This window comes from Callorhinchus milii, unplaced genomic scaffold (genome assembly GCF_018977255.1).
Source record: "Callorhinchus milii isolate IMCB2004 unplaced genomic scaffold, IMCB_Cmil_1.0 Scaffold1, whole genome shotgun sequence".
Classification (NCBI taxonomy): Eukaryota; Metazoa; Chordata; class Chondrichthyes; order Chimaeriformes; family Callorhinchidae; genus Callorhinchus; species Callorhinchus milii.
The window spans coordinates 54,365,877-54,386,341 of NW_024704742.1; positions in this window are offsets into that span (position 1 = coordinate 54,365,877).

Below are 20,465 nucleotides of genomic sequence, written 5' to 3' on the forward strand. Positions count from 1 at the left end.
ACTGCTTGGTCATGTATAGCAACAACTCTAGTCATCTGTCTGAAAATCCATGGAGACTAATTAAAGCTAACCCCACAACCACACTACTATAACTGCAAAAAATAACAGGGAAGTAGATGAGCACAGGCAACAAATCATATGTACTGCAAAAATATGATCACACTTTATTTCACAACAATAACAAATTACATTTGTATAGCACCCTTCACATCGGAAAGACATCCCAGACATTGGTCAATTAGGGGTTTTGGACCCGAGCTGGGAGTTGAGTTCAGAAGGGGAGGAGGGCTGGGTGGGTGGGAGGGTGGCCAAAGGCACAGTCGAAGAGGAAGGTCTTCAGATAGGACTTGAAGGAGGCAAGCGAGGGGTGAGGTGGAGGGATTGCGAGATAGAGTTCCAGAATGTGGGAACAGAGATACTGAATGCCCGACCGACAATGGTGGGATGGGAAGTGCAGGGGACCTGAAGCAGGCCCGTGTCCACCAAGCGTAGGGAGCAGACAGATTGATATGAGGTTATGAGTTTGGGGAGGTAGGGAGGAGAACATCGTGGATGGCCTTGAAGGTAAGAATGAGAGTTTTAACTCAATTCTCTGAGGAATGGGGAGCCAGTGAAGCCCAAGAGTGTTAGGTTCATGGAGCCTGGTGCAGGAGAGGACATAAGCTGCAGAATTCTGAATAATGTGGAGTCCTGTAGCTCAGTGGTTAGAGCATTCGCTTTGCAAGCGAGAGACCTGAGTTCAATTCCAGGCAGGGCAAAACCTTGGGCAAGTTTCCTTACTCCACACGCCTAATAATAATCCCTCCAAAAAACAATAATAAATTGGTCATTTTCAGTCTACGACTGTTTGTGGGACATTGCTGTGCGTAATTGGCTGCCGCGTTCACCCACAAATATACAGTCAATTCACTTTACAGTGTGTTCTGTGAAGCGCTTTGGGGCGTCCTCCCGATGTGGAAAGTGCTATATCACATGTAAGAATTATTATTATTATTATAATCTGCAGCTTGTGAACGGAAGAGTTGAGAAGTCCAGTGAGCAGGCAGTTGGCGCAGTCAAGCCGGGACATAATGAAAGCGTGTATCAGGGTCTCGGTGGCCTGCGGTGAGAGGCAGTGGAGGAGGCGGGCAATCCTTCTCAGGGCCTCCTCTGCGTTATTTCCTTCACAATTAAAATTTCAACTCAATAAAACTCCACTTTCTTATCTGTCCAGTCTTATTTCTTGTGCAACAGACTGTGCCTATTCTGTTTCATTTTGAATTCACAGCTCTTGCTATACAAATAAGATGTTGTTGTTGTTAAAGCTCAGTATTAGGCCCCTCAGTGTTTAAAACTGTTTATTTTTCTTATTGGTGTCTTAAGTTTAGTCTGTTCTGGAGATTTTTGGAATTCCTCCTGTGCGTTTTAGTTGGGCTTATCAATGCATGATAGTTTGTAAATTTACGCACTAATTTTCACCAGGCTTCTCTTTCTAAGATCCACTATAACATGCCAATTATATCTAGCCCCAAGAGCATTCACTGGCAAGATGGTGGATGTTCATGCCTCAGAATTTTCCCAGACTTTTCTGAGGGCATCAATTTAAGATGATTGCACAAGGAATCAAATGGATGTTTTTATTTAAAAAAACACAGTATCTTTATACTGAGGCTGTATCTTTAGACCTTTATAGAAGATGGAATACTCTTAACACAAACCGTTGTTGAATCAGAATCCATCAGCTATGTTAAAAGGGAATTAGATAGTTGCTTGAAAAAGAGTTCTGTGAAGCGGTAACTCCACGTGTGGCTGGTATGAGCATTGAGCCAGACTAATGGAATGAAATCAGAATGGTGGGGAGGCAGGAGATCAGCTGTCAGACATCAACTGACAAATCACTTGGGTGGAATTTTCAACAATGTAACAGCACCAATAATAATAATAATCTTTGTGTCTCTAAGCATTTCACAGAATATATATTGTAAAGTGGAGTGACTGTATTTTGTGGGCAAAACACAGCAGCCAATTGCTTACACCAATGATAAATACTAATAATGCTAATTGTCACATCTCATGTTGTGTTTCTTAACCAAAATTTTCTTTTAATATTCTCTAATCAGTTCCTAGCAAGTTAGGAAATGGCAGAGGTTCAATACCATCCATATCACATTTCCTGGCTGCAATGAGTACACATGCACTGTATTTAACATTATTGGCTACTGTTAATGGCTACATCGGTTATGCACACCAGCAAGTATTGCATTGGAAGTCAGCTTGGTTCAATGTGTAGCACTTTCATCTCTGAGTCAGACGTTGTTGGTTCAGGGTCTATATCGGGATTTGAACTCACTCGGACACTCTGTTGCAGTGCTGGGGGTGTGCTGCACTGTCAAAGGTTAAGATGTTAAATCGTCTCTCTGTTCAGGTGAATGTTAAAGATCCCATGGCAATACTCGAAAAAGAAGCAAGTTTCTCCCAGTGTTCTGACAGACAAATCCCCTAAATAAATTGGCCATTAATTTCATGGCTATTTGTGAGAGGTTTGCAATTGGACCTCTGTGTTTGTCTCACTTAACTTCATAGTAAATCTAGTAAAGCACTCTTCCTGACATGAAATCCTCCTATACCAAATGCAAGATTATTATTGTTATCTGATTGCATTGTTCCAAGATACCCACCCTAGCATCTTCCCATCACAGAATCAAGCTACTTTTTTAAATGAGTCCAGTCTCTTGGCTTCAACCTCCTAGCAACCTGTTCCAGTTGTTAATTACTTTCTTTTAAGATTTACAGAAAACCGGCTTCAAAGTTCAGACCGAATTCAACAATTTGCCAAATTCTAGACACGCTGAAAGGTTACCGAAATAGAGTAAGCCAAAGCCCAGATGGAATTTCTCTCCCCTGTGCAGTGTTCCCTCAGTACTTCAACAAAATGTCAGCCTGGTTTCTAAATTTAATTCCTGGTGTGGAGCTCAAACCCACAACCTGCTGATCCAAAGGCAAGAGTGCTACTAACTGAGGCAGAGTGACAGTTCCTATTGATAGCTATGCTAGGATTTATACTTTTTTTTGTTTGAAACCTGATGGTTGAGTACGTTATGATCTTGCGTAATAACATTTCTGAGTTGCTTTGGTAGAAAATCTTGGAGCCAGTTTGTCAAGACTGTGAAACTTTCACAAGGCATTTTTTTTTAACCCACCACAACTTATTTTTTTCACAGATTTTAGTCATAAACAACTGCTTCTGACCTGGAGTTCAGTGGATTGTGTTTGAGGTTATTAAAACTCAATTCTATCCATGCCTTATTTTTTGATTTCTACACACATGCTGTGGTAAACAGTCTGGCTCAGTTGTAGCACTTTCGCCTCGGAGTCAGACGATTGTGGGACTAAGCCCTGCATCGGCACTTGGAACCATATAGTCTAAGTTGACACTCCAATGCAGTGCTGAGGGGTGTTGCATTGTTGGAGGTGCTGTCCTTCACATGAGGTCTTGTCTGCCTGCTCAGGTGGACGTTAAAGATCCCATGGCACTACTTGAAAAGAGTAGGGTGTTTCTCCCGATACACTAGACAACAAATCAAGCAAATAAAATTGGTCCCTCGATGCATGGCTATCTGTATACTATTGCTCTGCGTAAACTAGCTGATGCATTTCGCCCACGAACTACAGTCACTCCACTTTACAGTACATCCTGTGAAGTGTTTTCAGACACCTTGATGATATAAGGTGCTTTATGAATTGGAAAGGATTATGATTATAAAAAATTATTAACAATATTTTAATAAGTGAAGGACAACAGCAATATAAAAACTGTTACACATTTTTTCTTACTGAACCTAAACTCTGTTAATATGAAAATATTTAAAAGGGAACTATATCTTGTTGCTCAGCAACCAAGATCTGAAAGCAAGGCTTCTCGGTGCCTTTCTGTGAAATGTGATTCTCACTTTGAATTATGGCACTGACTGGCGTTGTAAAAATGATACATAATCATATCATTTGTTTTATGAAGTCGGGATGGAGGTATGGTCAGCCTCACAAGTGGAAATAATGTTAGTATCTCATGGGGAGACGTTAAGTGCTCCTGTTTGTCAAATGTGATTGTTTTTGCATGACTGAAGTATAAATTATTGTGTTTTATTTTAAAGATGGATATTCAAAGGAAGGTTGTGTGACATGTGGTTGTCATGACTTGGGGAAGTATCAGAGATGAGATGCATAATCAAAAAGTGAAGCAGATCGCAATGCAGTTCAAAGCTACAGAGCAGTCCTCATATGTCACAGAAAACACATCAACATGAGGGAGACTTGACAGGGCTGATGGAAATGTCAAGCCAGCAGAATGCAGTGGTAGTAAAAATATTTAAAATATTTACCCATTTATCGCTTCCCATCAGAAAGACAAATTCAGCGCAAAATAGATTTTCAGTGGTGCCCGGGAAGGTTGGCCAAAAAACATTCATGTGGAAAATTTCCCTAAAACAAATAGAGTTGGCACAATTGGTAGTGCTCTCACCTCTGGGTCAGTAGATTGCAGGTTCAAGCCTCACATCAGGAATTCAAACTAACAGTCTAGGCTGACACACTAATGCAGTGGTTGACATTGTTAGAGGTGTCGTCCTTCGGATTTGATGATAAATTGAGGTCCCATCTGCCTGTTCAGGTGGATTGTAACGATCCCACAGCACTGTTCGAAAAAGAGAAGGGGATATTTCCTGGTATCCTGCCCAACCATCCTCTGAATAAAAGATTGGTCACTCACTCACTCATGGCTAATTATGGGACATTGCTATGGGCAAATTGGCTGGAAAATTCGCTTACAATATGCACAGTCACCACAACTCAGTATAATTCTGTGAAGTGCATTGAGCTGTGTCAATGATGTGATAAGGTGCTCTGTCAAATGAGAGGATTATTATTATTAACTATTTCTGCACAAAGCTTTTATGCAATTCATCAAGTTGTTCTGTGTTTTATTATTTTTCTAATTTCTCTGCTCCTCTACTGAATACTTTGATTCCTTCTTTGTTCTTTTGGGGCACAGTTGCACAGATGCCGAGCAGCCTTGGTTACCTGACCCAAGCGGCCATCGTTTACACGTGAGCCTTGACAATCTGCCAGCAGATGTGTAAAGATATCTGTCTCCTGGTGCCAAGCACTTCAGTGCTGCATTTTTCCTGCTCTCATCCTCTGAAGCAGAAAAGAGTCAAATTATTAAATTACTGAAAAGCAGCAATAGTTTTGCTCCTTTAATATGTCTTCTTTAAAAATACATTTTTTAACTTTCAGGCATTGTGCCCCGCTTTGTGGATCTCCTCCCACCACTGCATTGCCCCCTCTTTATCTGCCTTCAAAATTTGTCTTAAAACTTATCTTTTTCACTGAGCTTTAGTCTCTTCACCCCCCACCCCGCCTCCCACTCAGCTCAGTTTCCCAGTCAACTTTGTGAAGTGCTCCCGTCATGAAACATATAAAAGTAATTTTTGTTGTTCCATCTTCCATTATATATTTATAATAATAATAATACATAATAATAATCCTTGCATTTGATATAATGTTTTATTGTTGAAACATTTCAAAGTACTTCACAGAATATAATGTAAAGTGAATGAATTGACTGCATATTTTGTGGGCGAAACGCGGCACCCAATTGCACACAGCAGTGTCCCACAAACAGCCGTGGATTGAGTGATTTTTTTTATGGGTTGCGATGGGGGATAGTGACAGCCAATTAAAACATAGACAATCAGAAATAAAAATGATCAGATAAAATATTGCCAGATTCATGAAAATGATGAAGTTAATGTGCAAGCCAGATTTTCAGAGGAATGTCAGGAGCGAGGAATGTGAACTACAAATGTGGATCTGCTCCCTCTGGAGAAATCATGATATAAATTTACATGGGCTGCAACCTAAGGGTTAAAACTGATAGCAAGGATAGAGCTAAAGACACTGACATAATGTCAAGGCTCAAATAATGTGTTCAAAGCACATGCACATCATTGCAGTCTATGACATCACCTAAATACTTCAATTGTCTCCTGCCTTATAATTCTCTTACATGGGTAACTATCCATCATTCTCCATAATAACAATAATTACATTTGATTTTTTTTTAAATAACAAAGTTTATGCATCATTTCACTGCACTGACAGATCAATGAAGAAATCTTGGGCAAGCAATTTAAGATGATGGAATTTCAGAGTCTCAGAGAGAGTCTATGCTGTGCTGCACTGATAATACAAGCACCATATTCTCAGCTCCCCTACTTTTTGATATAAACTCAGTTCAATATCATAACACATATCTGTTATGATATTGAACTGAGTTTATGTCAAAATGTAGGGGAGCTGACAATATGATAGGCAACATATTAATTCCCATAATTTTCCACACAGCAAGTTCATGATTTTGACTGCTATCAGAGGAGAAGCTGTATGGAGGATGGGGACTGCCTCAAGAGCAGAGAGAAAAATAGAAATCAAGTCAAATGGGCTGTTCTCAAATATTCCTATAATCATTTATGAAGAAGTATTATGAAAGAGCCAGGAGAAGAGTCATTCATTTCATGGCTGTTTTGGAGACATTGCTTGTTCAAATCGGCTGCCATGTTCACCCACAAAATAATAAATAAATAATAATAATCCTTGCATTTGATATAGTGCTTTTTACATCTTCTAGACTTCTCAAAGCGCTTCACAGAATATACTGTAAAATGAATTGATTGTATATTTGTGGGCGAAATGCGGCAGCCAATTGCACCCAGCAATGTTCCACAAACAGTTGTGGATTGACTGACCAAATTATTATTTTTTTCCTTGAGGGATTATTATCAGGCATGTGGAGCAAGGAAACTTGCCCAAGGTTTCACCCTGGCGGGAATCAAACCCAGGTCTCTCGCTTGTGAGGCGAGTGCTCTAAACACTGAGCTACAGGACTCCACAAAATACTCAATCTTGGTACATACAATCCTGTGAAGTGGTTTGATCCATCTTCCCAAAGGGAAAGTCATTATATAAAATGCAAAGATTATTATGAAATTATATTATGCTCTTACCCGTAGTCCTATTCTTCCATTGATAATCCTTATCCTATCTCTAATCACCAAAGAGCAGCAATATTCTTAACAATTATAATAATAATCCTTGGATTTGATGTAGCACCTTATCACGTCAATGAGATTTCTCAAAGCGACTTACAGAATATACTGTAAAGTAGAATGACTATATTTTATGGGCGAAACATAATGAAAGTTTTTTCTAAGATGATTCTGCAATTGATGGTTCTATGTTATGAATGAAGGCAGTAATTTTGGATACTGCAAGGTCATACAAACTACCTAGGGGTGAATGACCAATAGATCTAATTGTTGGTTAGGACACTGGGAGAATCTTCTTTCTCCTAATTTCTCTTAATTTCTCTGCTTATCTACTGAATATTATTATTCCTGATTCCTCCCTTGGCACTATTCAAACAGTGAGCCAGAAAAAGAGGCAAACAGCAACTTGGTTTCATGTATTATCCAAAAGACGGCATCACTGACAATGCGGTACTTCCCCAGTGCTGCCCTGAATTTGAGCTCAATTTCTGACAAGTGATTTAAAGCCGGAACCTTCTAACCCATGCACCAAAGTTCTACTAACTAAGCGAGGCTGATGATGATGGAAAATAGATTAAAAAAAAGAACATGATAGAGTTCTTTGAAAAAAACATGTGATGTTGATGTAAGCAAGTTTTTTAACTTAGAAGTGAGCAAAGAATTGGAAGATGTAGAAAATAAACAAGCCTCCAGCAAGACTGAAGTTGAAAATATTTTTCCCTATAGAGTAATGGATATGTGAAACAGACTCTCAGAAACAAACATCGCCTAACTTTAGAAAAAATTGAATATAAATTAAATTTGGAGTCCTGTAGCTCAGTGATGTCGAGTCCTGCAGGTCAGTGATTAAGCATTTGCTTAATCAATTACAAGAAAGGGATTGCTGGAGCAAGTTCCTGAATAACGGAGCTATGGACAATTTGAAGAGTAAAGATATTGCAACTCTGTGTAAAACAACTTGTATTCATATAGCTCCCTTCATGCATAGTGGCACCTTGGAGCACTTAACAGTGACAGAGCTTGGCGCTGATCTGGAGAGAAAGGGGAGGTGACTTTAGGCACAGTCAAAGAGGAAGATCTTCAGGTGCAATCTGAAGATGGACAAGTAAGGGGCAAGGTAGAGGGATTGAAGCAGGGAGTTCTAGAGGGTAGGGTGTAGTGGCTGAAAGCACGGCGGCCGATTGTGGAGCGGAGAGAAGTGGAGAAGACCTTTCTTCCTCCATACATTCCTCTTGCCCCTGGTCTAAGTGTCTTTAAATCCCTTCTTAAAATGTACCTCTTCGATTGCACATATGGTCATCTCCCAATCTCCCTTCCTCGGTGTTCAACCCCACTACTATGATCGTTCTGAGATATTAACCAATATGAAGGGCCCCTATATACAAATTGTTGCTGCAGTTGTATCTTCCATCCTCACTGTATTCATTCTAAAATAATTAATGGAGCATTGAAGCAAAAACATCTGAAATGGTTACTGTGGCAACTGTTCAAACGCTACGCCACAGAAAATGGGGACAAGCAGAAAATGATTTGGTAAAGACAGGAGGTAATAAACCACATTAAGTTAAAATGATTGCAATAATAATCCTTGCATTTAATGTCTTATCACGTCTTCGAGACTTCTCAAAGCGCTTCACAAAATATACAGTAAAATGAAGTGTCGGTATATTTAGTGGGTGAAAAGCAGCAGCCAATTGTACAGAGCAGAGTCCCAAAAACAGTCGTGGATTGAGTGACCAAATTATTATTATTTTAATGGAAAAGTGATCCGCCAATCGACTAATAACCGGGTTCCTACATACTGCTGGGTGAACAGAGGTGTGCGGAGTGAAAGTTGCTCAACGTTTCGTACCTCCTGGGAATCTAGCCCAGGTCTTCTTGCTTGCAGGGCGAGTGCTCTAACCACTAAGCTACAGGACTCCACAGTTGAATATATGCCCTTGAATTGTAATTTGTATGTTAAGTATTTGCTCGAAATTGCTGCAGAAACAGAAAATGGCATGGAAACTATCAGTAAAATGTATTAGTATTGTAGATGAGCAATTCCATTTTAGTCCTATTGGTTGAAGAAATGAATACTATATCAAATAATAAGCTGAAATTGTGATTGGTGATAAATTACTTGTCTCATTGATAAAAGATGTCAATGAGGCTCGTTATAAGGAAGTCAATAATTAGAATGGCAGCATGTTGTGAGTTACAAAATAAAACAATTCTAGGAAATCTAGAGCGCAAGATGGTTCCAAGTTCAATCTTGTTATGTGTTATGTTACCTCTTCTCAAGTGGGGTGATATGAGGGGGAACTAAAACTTATTTCGACATCTCAAGCTCTGAGGGAAAAAATTAGCCAAGCTCCATGTTCAGATTGCTTTTATGCATCTATGGATATCGAGTAAGGATATGATAGGGCTTGGTTTGGAATCTCCCTCTCACAACAGTAAAGTTGCCAGACAACACTGTCAAAGGTCAACTGTCACTTGGGTGAACTATCAGGAGACAACTGGCATCTGAAGAGCATTATTTCCAAAAGAAAAAAAAGATTAAAAAAAGTTAAAGGTTAAAGCCAATGATTCGCATCTGCTTCAAATCCAAGTGTTCGACTGCAGAATCTACTGTTCAAGTTATTTTTCTTGAGCTTTCTCTGAAAAGGGATTGTGCAATGCACAGCACCAGGCAAGCAACTAGTTATGCTAAGGCGAAGCCTCCTGCCTTTTAACATCTATAATCAGAAAAATAGCTAAAAATAGTCAAATGCAGTTTAGAATTAATTGGGAATATTCGCACAGCAATCGAGAAAGATGAAGACTGCTTCAAAATTCAATTTCCTTCAGAACAGTGAGAGATAAATGAGACATAAAGCAAAGCATTGATATTAAATTAGAACAAGGTCTACCAAAATGTTCAGGTAATCGCTGGAACTAAGCAAAGGTGGAAAAGAAAAGAATATTCACTGCAGCAACATTGAATTTAGAAGCCTCATTAAACAAATGGAAAAAGATGAGATGAAGGAAATGTTAACACCTTCCTCGAGGAGGGAAGAAATTATACTACTGACAATGAAATCCTTCCTGATAAGGTGATCTAGTCAACAAGACAACAACAACAACAAGATTCCATTTATAAAGCGCCTTTCACGTCAGGAGGACGTCCCATGAATCAGAGAAGCCAATGATATAGAAAATTGAGGCCATTGCACAAACCTAAGAATATGGGGAACCATCAACTTCTTCCCACATTGTTACTGTCCTCTAAAATGTGCAGGAGAGCAGCCTAGGTAGCAACCTATGATTCTGTCTTTTCCTGAGTGCCCCTGTGACCTACCCAGATGATGTGGGTTGGATGGTGAATTCACCACACAGGGATCAAATCTGTGTCCTATTGGGCTATGCAGTAAAATAATGAATCAGAAATTGGATAAAACTAGAATACAGATTATATCATTTTCACAAAATTCCTTTAAATCCTGGCAGCAGAGTAGAATTTAGGAGGAAATTTTCCACGAGATCCTTCAGCTCACAAATATACGGTCAATTCACTTTACAGTCTATTCTGTGAAGTGCTTTGAGATGTTGAGAAGACGTGAAAAGCGCTATATCAAATGCAAGGATTATTATTATTATTATTATTATTATTACATTATCCTGCAAGATAAAACAATGATTTCAAATGGGTATTTTGAGATGAATAGAAATTGTGCTTTCTCCTACAACGCGTTAGTAAAACCTAGAGGCAGGCTCTGCAATACTACAATAAACCCAAATATAATGATGATAATAATAAAGATAATAATTCTTACATTTAATGTCTCAAAAGTACTATGCAGGATCTTACTGCAGTGACTGTGCATTTGGTTAGCTAATGTAATACTTGCTTTGACTTAGCAATTTATCCACCTGGAGCACCTTAAAACTCTTCACAATAATTACTGTTCAGTGCAATAACTGTGTGTTTATGGATGAATAGAGCAGCCAATTTATATGCAGTGTCCCACAGATAGCAAGGAGGTGAATGATCAATTTTAACTGGAGAATTATTGGCCAGGATACTGGCAGAAACTCTCTTCTCATTTTGAATAGTGCCATGAGAACTTTATTATTCCAGCTGAACAGGGAGAGTGTTTCAGAATTTTGGGGCATAGTGGCTGAAAGTACGAGCTCCAATGGTGCGGCGGAAGGTGCAAGGGATGAGCAGGAGGCCAGTGCCAGTCGAGCAGAGGCGCTGGGTGGTAGATTGTGGAGTGAGGAGGTCAGAGAGGTAGGGAGGTGCCAGGGAGTGAAGGGATTTGAACACGAGAGTGAGGATCTTGAAGTCAATCCGTTTGGTGATGGAGAGCCAGTGGAGTCTGGCCAGAACTGGTGAGATGTGGTTATGGAGTTTGGTCTCGGTCAGTATGTGGGCAGCAAAACTTTGTACGAGCTGGATCTTGTGAATAGTGGAGCTGGGGAGACTGGCGAGACGTGTGTTGGAGTAATCTGAGTGGGAGATGAGAAACGTATGCACAAGGGTTTTGACTACATTTGGGGTAAGGTACGGTTGGAGGAGGGCAATGTGAAGGAGGTGGAAGAAAGTGGTCCTGGTCAGGAACTGGATGTTGGGAAGAAAAGGATAACTGGGCATCGAACCGGTAGCCTAGGTTGCGCGCTGGTTCAGTGAGTCTGAGAGAGAGCCCAGGGAGGTTGAGGAGTTTAGATCCACAGGAGTGAAGATGAAGATGGGAGCCAAGGTGTATGGCTTCTGTCTTGTCCACATTCACCTGCAGGAAGTTTACACTTATCTAAGCCTTGATGTCTGCCAGACAAGCTGATAGAACATCGGAGGATCTGGAGTTCTTACTGGAGGAGGCAAAGTAGATTTGTGTGTAATCCACATACATGTTGAAGTTTACCCCATGTCTGCGGATGACATCGCTCAGAGGGAGCATATAAATAAGGAAAAGAAGAGGGCCAAGGATGGAGCCCTGGGGTACCCCGCAGGTGACCAGGCAGGGGTGGGAGGAGAAACCATTTGCTGAGATTAAATAGAGGCGGTTGGTTAAGTAGGACTCGAACCAGGCAAGTGTGGCCCCACTAAGGTAGATGAGGGAGGAGAGGCGGTAGAGGAGGATGGCGTGGTCAAATGTGTCAAATGCGGCGGAGAGATCCAGGAGGATGAGGAGGCAGAGGGAGCCCTGGTCACAGATAGAGAGAATGTCGTCTGTGACTTTGACAAGCGCTGTATCTGTGCTGTGGTCAGGGCAAAAACCAGACTGCAGGCGCTCGAGGAGGGAGTGGAGGGAGAGGTGTGACTGAAGTTGACCTGCAACAATGCGTTCCAGGACTTTGATAAGGAAGAGTAGGTTGGAGATTGGACGGTAGTGATGGTTAATTTTGAAATAATGTAGCTTGCCAGTGAAAGCACTGTTTGCCAAGCTTCCTGTGGCTTGTCCAGCTAGGACCACCCTACCAGTGAGGGCTTTAGCTTGGAGCATTAACAAAGAGCTGAGTGGGAAGAGTCCTATGTGGATTTGAATTAATTAACTGCAACAACAACAACTTGCATTTATGCAGTGGCTTTCATGCAGGATAACAACTCTGAGCACCTGCATAGTGATGGGATTGGATGTCAAGCAAAGGACACAGATTTAGTGAAGTAATTAAGAAGACTTCACACCAACACTATACAGTTACGAAACACATTGGTGTATATTCCTTATCTTAATTAGAAAAGGGAACACTGCCATTCTTATTCCTAAGGTCCTAGTCCCTACATGTTTAAGAACAAGTAAGGTTTGATGCAATTAAATAACACTTGCAAGCTTCACTCTGGCTGAGTGAGTTTATCCAGTGAGTAACTTAGGCACACAGGCCGGGAAAGCCCAGGTTCAATCCACAGTCAATTCTGAGTTAGCTGGTCTGAGCTTTGGTATCAGTAATGGAGCTACTTTTGTCATCAGTCCTTTGTGCTAGGCTAAGAAAAGTCACAAGTGACTCTTGCTCCTGGTCACTATCTAGGAATTTCTGCTGGAGGTGCTCAACCTGCTCATTGAGTGAGGTGAACATCAGACCCACTGTGACATGGCTTAACCTTGGCACACACACACTCAAGCAGAGAATAATAATAATAATAATCCTTGCATTTGATATAGCGCTTTTCACGTCGGGAGGACGTCCCAAAGCGCTTCACAGAACACACTATAAAGTGAATTGACTGTATATTTGTGGGCGAACGCGGCAGCCAATTGCGCACAGCAATGTCGCACAAACAGTCGTACATTGAAAATGACCAATTTATTATTGGTTTTGGTTTTGGAGGAATTATTATTAGGCGTGTGGAGTAAGGAAACTTGCCCAAGGTTTTGCCCTGCCTGGAATTGAACTCAGGTCTCTCGCTTGCAAAGCGAGTGCTCTAACCATGGAGCTGCAAGACTCCACAAACTGCATTGGAGGTGCACAGTACACACAATGGAGACTTTTGTCATTGGAAGGGCTCTAGACAGTGACTGCCAGGATTAATTTTACAGAAAGGGCCAAGACAAGTACCTCAGGAATGCTTTTAACATATCAAATCTGATGCATCCCGACATGTGCGTTTCATGCTGTGTCATACATAGTGTTAACAGTATTGAGAGTAGAACATACCATAAACCAGGTAAAAGAAACCTCTTATCACCTTCAGTCATATCCTACAGAGGTATGTAGATCAGCGCAACTGCCATCTTTTATTTGGTTCAGTAAACATCAACATTTATAAGACCACAGGGGAAGCAAAGTCCATATGTTGGGCCATCTGGGATGTTGATATATTCATGCATGCAGATAAATACAGAGCTGTCAATGTGCAGTGAAATGTCTAGTGAGGCCTCTGAATCCTTTACTTTCAACGGTGTGTCAGCTGCAGGCTACATTAAAAGTGCATTGGAGGTGCACAGTCATCATTTAGTGACATGATGACAGTTTATGTCATGACTGTTTAGTTGGTACTTAAGACATATCAAAGTATCAAAGTAATTAACACATTACATTATAATTGGCAAGACATTTACCGTGATGCCTATCTAGAATATTCAGTTTGTTTAATTGTTTTATGGCTATTTTGATGTGTTCTCTCATTCTTATTTGATAAGTTTCACTATATTACTCAGCTCTCTCAGATCATGCACATGTTATGTAGTCTACAACAGAGGTCATGTTATCTCTGAGTCTTTGGTGCTGGCAGTAAGCAGAATAATAGCATTATCTTTTTTACAAATTTATTGAAAAGAGGTGATTGAATGACTAGATCCATAATAATGTTATAACATAATCCATCAGTTTGAGGAAGAGAATTCAGTTTGTATCCGTCTCATTCATAATGCATGGATTTCACTTCCCCAAAACCACAGCTAAGCAATCATGGTGCTTTGCTGACAGGTGTGCAGCATCACTATACCCATTGGGCTTATTTTATCAAAAACAATTCAGTCCAATTTAAAATCTTCTATCTGTCCACAAGGTTCCCTTTGACATATGACTTTTCAAGGCAGACGATCCCTAACCTGTCTAATTGTTGCTCATAACTCATTCGTCTAACATTGGGGATCATCCTCGTTGCTCTCCTCTGCAATGCCTCTTGGGATTGGGCAGCTAAGGCAATATGTTATGTTATGGCAACCAGGACTAAAGCAGGTGCATCTTGAACAGAGCATTGTACAACCTGAGTATGATTTCTAGATATCTGAACGCAATGGATTTGGCAATATAGTCCAGAACCCTTGTTGATTGCTGCTTCACAATTGATATTTCTGCATCATGCATCGACCTCCACAGACTGGATGATTGATTTGGTTTTGATTTCCTGAAACATAAGTCTTTTTGGAGTCACTTTCCAGAGAGTGAAAGCCCAATTGTTTGAAAGCTGTTCTCACCTCTGAAATAATCAATGGGAGTCAGGAACAAGGTAACCAAAGAGTTTCAAATTTCAGCTCTTTTTACAAGAATGGTGAAGTAAACAACATTCTTTGTAATATCTTTGATGCGAAAAAATAAATTAATTAAATCAGACAGGCAAAGACAAAATGGAAAAAATAGCAAACAGGGGAAAAAAAAGCAATGACGCAGAATTTAAATGTTTTATTCTAATTAAGATAAATCTTAAGATGATTGAGTTGAATATCCTTGTCCACAGTCCTAAGATCCTCTCATTGTTTCATCTAAATTTGGTATATAATCTTCTTTAGCCAAACGTTCCAGATATCAAGCTCTGTCCTCTTTTTCAAAACCACTTCCACTTGTTACATTTCAATGTCTTTAAAATCCTCTTTAAAACATATTTCTTCAATCATGCCTTTAATCAACACTCAAATATTTTATTTCCCTACTCTGTGTCCACAATTATATTTGTCACATATAATATCTCAAACATGGTAGATTGAAGGAGTAACCAGATTATTCCTTCTATAGAACTGCTTTAGTCTATCTTAATCGATCCCAATCATTCAAGCTAGGTTTGGTGTATTGCTACTTGTCAACAGTTGACACACAGTTCTCTGACAATGATGTTTTGTAATTGCCTGCTTGGAAGTGTGGAGTAATGTAGACAGGCTGTAGTAGTGCTGCTGTCCCTATGGAAAGGTGCTATCACTGCCCAGTGCTTGTCCTCGACAGCCTGAAAAGTTTTGTATAAAGAAAATCATGGATATCGATTTGTAAGTATGAGTGTCTACAGGAATCATGTAACTCAGTGGTTAGAGCACTTGCTTTGCAAGCAAGAGACCTGGGTTTGATTCTTGGCAGGGTGAAACCTTGAACAAGTTTCCTTACTCCACACTCCTGATAATAATCCCTCAAGAAAAAAAAACAATAATAATTTGGTCTCTTTAATCCATGACTGTTTGTCGGACACTGCTGTGTGCAATTGGCTGCCGCATTTCACCCACAAATATACATTCAATTCACTTTATAGTCTATTCTGTGAAGGGCTTTGCGATGTCTAGAAGATGTGTAAAGCGCTGTATCAAATGCAAAGATTATTATTATCACTACATAAATGCAAGCTGTTTTTGAACTAACATTTTTGAATAAAAGCAAAGTTGAAGCTTTGATGGTGAAGGCTTTCAGTGACTGTTTTAAGAGCTGAATCTACTTATAAACGCTGTAGCCTGGATTTGTACTGGGGGCTTTGAATGATTTTTCCACAATAGAGAACAGTAGTTGCTTTGTTTTAAGTTGTAATGTGTATTGACTTCTCAGAGGGCGATTTAACAGGAATGATAACTCAGTTATTTGATCAAAGAAGATCGACAAAAAAGTAAGCTGAGAACACTTGTCGGTGGATTATATTTATGAGTAAAGTATCAACATTAACTCTTTTTAAATGAAGTAGTAATCTTCTTTAATTTTATTTGAATGTTGATAAGGAACTTTCATGGACTTCTCCATTCCAGCTTTTAACTAAATGGTGAGTAAACAAACAAGAGATCAAATGCTATTTATTTTGCTTCTTAAATTCAAATACTTTGCAATAATTGCAAACTGCTCTTCTGTTATTAAAGCTACAACAGCCCTGATCAAAGTGACAAATGACATTCTGTCCATCTGTGACCAGGGCTCCCTCTGCCTCCTCGTCCGCCTTGACCTCTCTACTGTTTTTGACACCATCGACCACTCTATCCTCATCTACTGCCTCTCCTCTCACATCAACCTTCATGGCACTGTCCTTGACTGGTTCAGATAGTACCTCTCGAACCGCCTCCATTTCATCTCCTCAAACGGCTTCTTCTCTAGCCCCTGGACCATCTCATATGGCATTCCTCAGGGCTCTGTCCTTGGTCCCCTCCTCTTCACCATCTCTATGCTCCCTCTTGGTGACATCATCCGCAGACATGCGGTCAACTTCCACATGTACAACAGCAACAACAAAATCACATTTATAGAGTGCCTTTCACATCAGGAGGACGTCCCAAACTCTATCTCTCTGCCTACATCATTGACTCCAGGACCACTGCTGTCCTGACAGAATGTCTGTAAGACATCAAGTCCTGGATGAGAGCTAACTTTCTTCAGTTGAACATCAACAAGACTGAAGCTCTCCTGATTGGCTCCTGTCAGCGACTCCTCATCTCAGGCACTGACAGTATCACTATCCATGTTTGCTCACTCCACCTCACTGAGCCAGTCCGGAACCTTGGGGGCTTGTTTGATCCTCAACTATCCTTTCGACCCCACATCTGTGCCATGACCCCCTCTGCCTTTCCCCACCTCCGCAAGGTTGCCCGGCTCCGCCACTGTCTCACACCGCGGGCTGCCGAAACCCTCATACACACCTCCATTACATCGAGGCTCGACTATGCAAACTCATTGCTTGTCGGTCTCCCCAACTCCTCCCTCCACAGGCTGCAGATCATCCAGAATTCTGCAGCCCGTGTCCTCTCCTGCACCAGGCTCCGCGACCCTATCACCCCCATCCCTGCCCAACTTCACTGGCTTCCTATTATACAGAGGATACAGTTCAAGATCCTGGTCCTCACCTTCAAAGCCCTCCACTGTCTCACTCCCCCCTACATTTGCAACCTCCTAACCCTCTACCATCCTGCTCGTGTCCTCCACTCAGTGGGCTTTGGCCTACTTCACCTCCCCCACCTCACTCACCCCACTATTGGCGGGCGGACCGTCTGCCACTCTGCCCCCACCTTCTGGAACTCCATTCCGCAGTCCCTCCATCTCGTCCCCTCCCTGCCACCTTCAAGACCCATCTCAAGACCCTCCTCTTCGACCGTGCTTTCAATCTCCCTGCTTTCCCACTTACCCTCCACCTTCCCCGAACCCCAGCTCGGATCCGTAACTCTGTCTGTCCAGTGCCTTGGGACATCCTCCCGACATGAAAGGCGCTTTACAATGTAAATTTGTTGTTGTTGTAAAACAGAATACTCACACATCAACACTCCCAGATATCTGCTTAGTTCTTTTGCATCTTGCCCTGCAATCATAATCGTAACCTTTCGATTTCAATGAAGGATTTTACACTTCAAAAACCAATCATATTTTAAAGTGATTGAAAAAGATTCACCATCTTCTACCAGGGCATGTTATACAGGAAAAAGAAAACATATCTGCCAAAGTAAATAGGACGTCTGTGTTATGAAAATCCTATTCGGTATGAAATCTGTAAAGATTTGATTGTTTTGGGGAATGTAACTAATTTTTATGATCTGATAGTGAAAGTCTACAGGAAAAATAATGTGCAGCCATAATGTGTGCTAAAGAATTTGTGTGAGCATTCTGGCTCCTTCAGTACCTGTTTTTTGTGTAATTCACTAAAAATTTTATTGAATAGAATCATATCATGTACAGCAGAGAAACAGACCATTCGACCCATCAAGTTTCCATTGGTGTTTTCTCCACTTGAACCACCCAATGTAATCCCACTTTCTTCTTATTCTCCAAATTAATTCCCTTTAAAATAAATTCTGGACTCTGTTTCAACTATGGTATGTGGTAAAGAATTTCACATTCCAAACACCTTTGGTGTAAAGAAATACAAATGCAGTTTGTGACTTTTTAAGCTTTCAACTTGATAATTATTGCTGTGCATTACCCACATCAGGACTTGAACTCTCACAGTCTAAAGTGACACTCCAATACAATGCTGGAGTGAGGGGGGTGGGGGTGTTGCATTGTTGGAGGTGCAATCCTTAGGATGAGGTGTTAAACCGAGGTCCTGTTTGCCTGTTCAGGTGGATGTCAAAGATCCCTTGCTACTACTCGAAAGAGAAGGGAGTTCCTCCCCTCCAACAATCACTCAAATAAAATTGGTCATTCGTTTCATAGCTGTTTGTGGGACATTGCTATGTGCAAACTGGCTGCCCTATTCACTTACAAAACACACAGCAACTACACTTCACAGTAATATTCTGTGAAGCATTTTGAAGCAGCTTGACAGGGTGATATGGTGCTTTATCAGATTCAAGGATTATTATTATAGTTTTAAAGACCTCAAACTATTACCCTTTAATCTTTTCAGTTCAATAAAAATGCTCTGACTTGTCAAGCCTTCTACTTTACCTACTGAGATCATGATACGATTCAATGTCTGAATCAATTGATGTATTAAATCAAATGCTCTATCATTTGATTTATTATTCAGTTTCAGATGGAAAGTTAAACATTTGTAAACTTTTACTTTTTACATTAAAATCTTATAAATTCTCCACATATTCATCAGTGTGAAATATTCAGATGTCCTTTTTTTTTCCCCCTGCAAGTATAGCATTTTATCATGGTGTCAAGACTTCTCACTTCGCAGGAATCACTGTAAAGTGTAGGGACTGTGTATTTGCAGGTGAATCCAGCAGCCAATTTGTTCACAGTAATCACCCGACCCATAAACAGCCATGAAGTGACTCCTTGTCATATTCACACGTGCAGTACGTTTGCCAAGCCTATTAGCAGCTATTTGTGAGTTCCTTTAAATTATCCCTCCAAGTGTTGAATTTCTGTTGTAGCTAGAAATACAACTGCTGCAGGCAAGCCAAGAGGTAGTTAATAAAGCAAATTTAGAAGCTTTGTTTGAAGGTAGATGTTTGATGGTTCCCCCTGGATCATCTATAAAATAAATTGTTTTACAAGGTTTCTCATTTCATGCTAATGGTATTTTTAAAAGAGGTTCTTAATTTTTTGTTTTAAAGCTAATTGCAATTTGAGTGGTTTGTAAAATTCACTGATTGACTTGTTGCTGTGTTTCAAAGAGCAATCAAGTTAGCATAAAATCGGAAGCTTTATAAAATTGTGCAATCCTGTCTGTTTCGCTTAGGAACATAGGAACCAGAATGGGCCATTCGACCTGTCAAATCTGCTCTGGCAATTCTTAGGTCATGGCGGATCTAATGCTATTTGCCTGCCTTTTCTCCATACTACCTGATATCCTTACTAGCCAAATCAAAAAAGAGATAGTCAGATTCTTGGGTAATGTGAATATTAAGAGGTATGGTGAAAGGGCAGGGAGGGCATTGAGATTAAAGGATGTTCACACCGATCCCCTTTTCAGTTCCCATCCACACAACATTCTTACCTAGTTTGGGTGCCCAGCACAGTATCAAATGACATCCTCCCAGTGTGAAATGTGCTATATAAAAGTAAATCGTATTGCAATGTGTCTGTCAAGATCTAAATCTGGTGGAACAGGCTCGATGGGCTGAATTGTTTTTTCTGTTCCTGTTTCACATGTTCAGAATTGGTATCTTGTGCAGTGTAACTGTTTTTCCTTTTAAATACAAAATATAATTTACATGGTACCTTCACATCAGGAGGACATCTCAAAGCGCTTGACAATGCTTTGAGGGGGTGGGAAGGGGAAAGGTGACCGAAAGCATGGCAAAGAGATACGTTTTGAGGTGGCACTAGAACGAGTAGAAAGCAAACGAGTTGGAA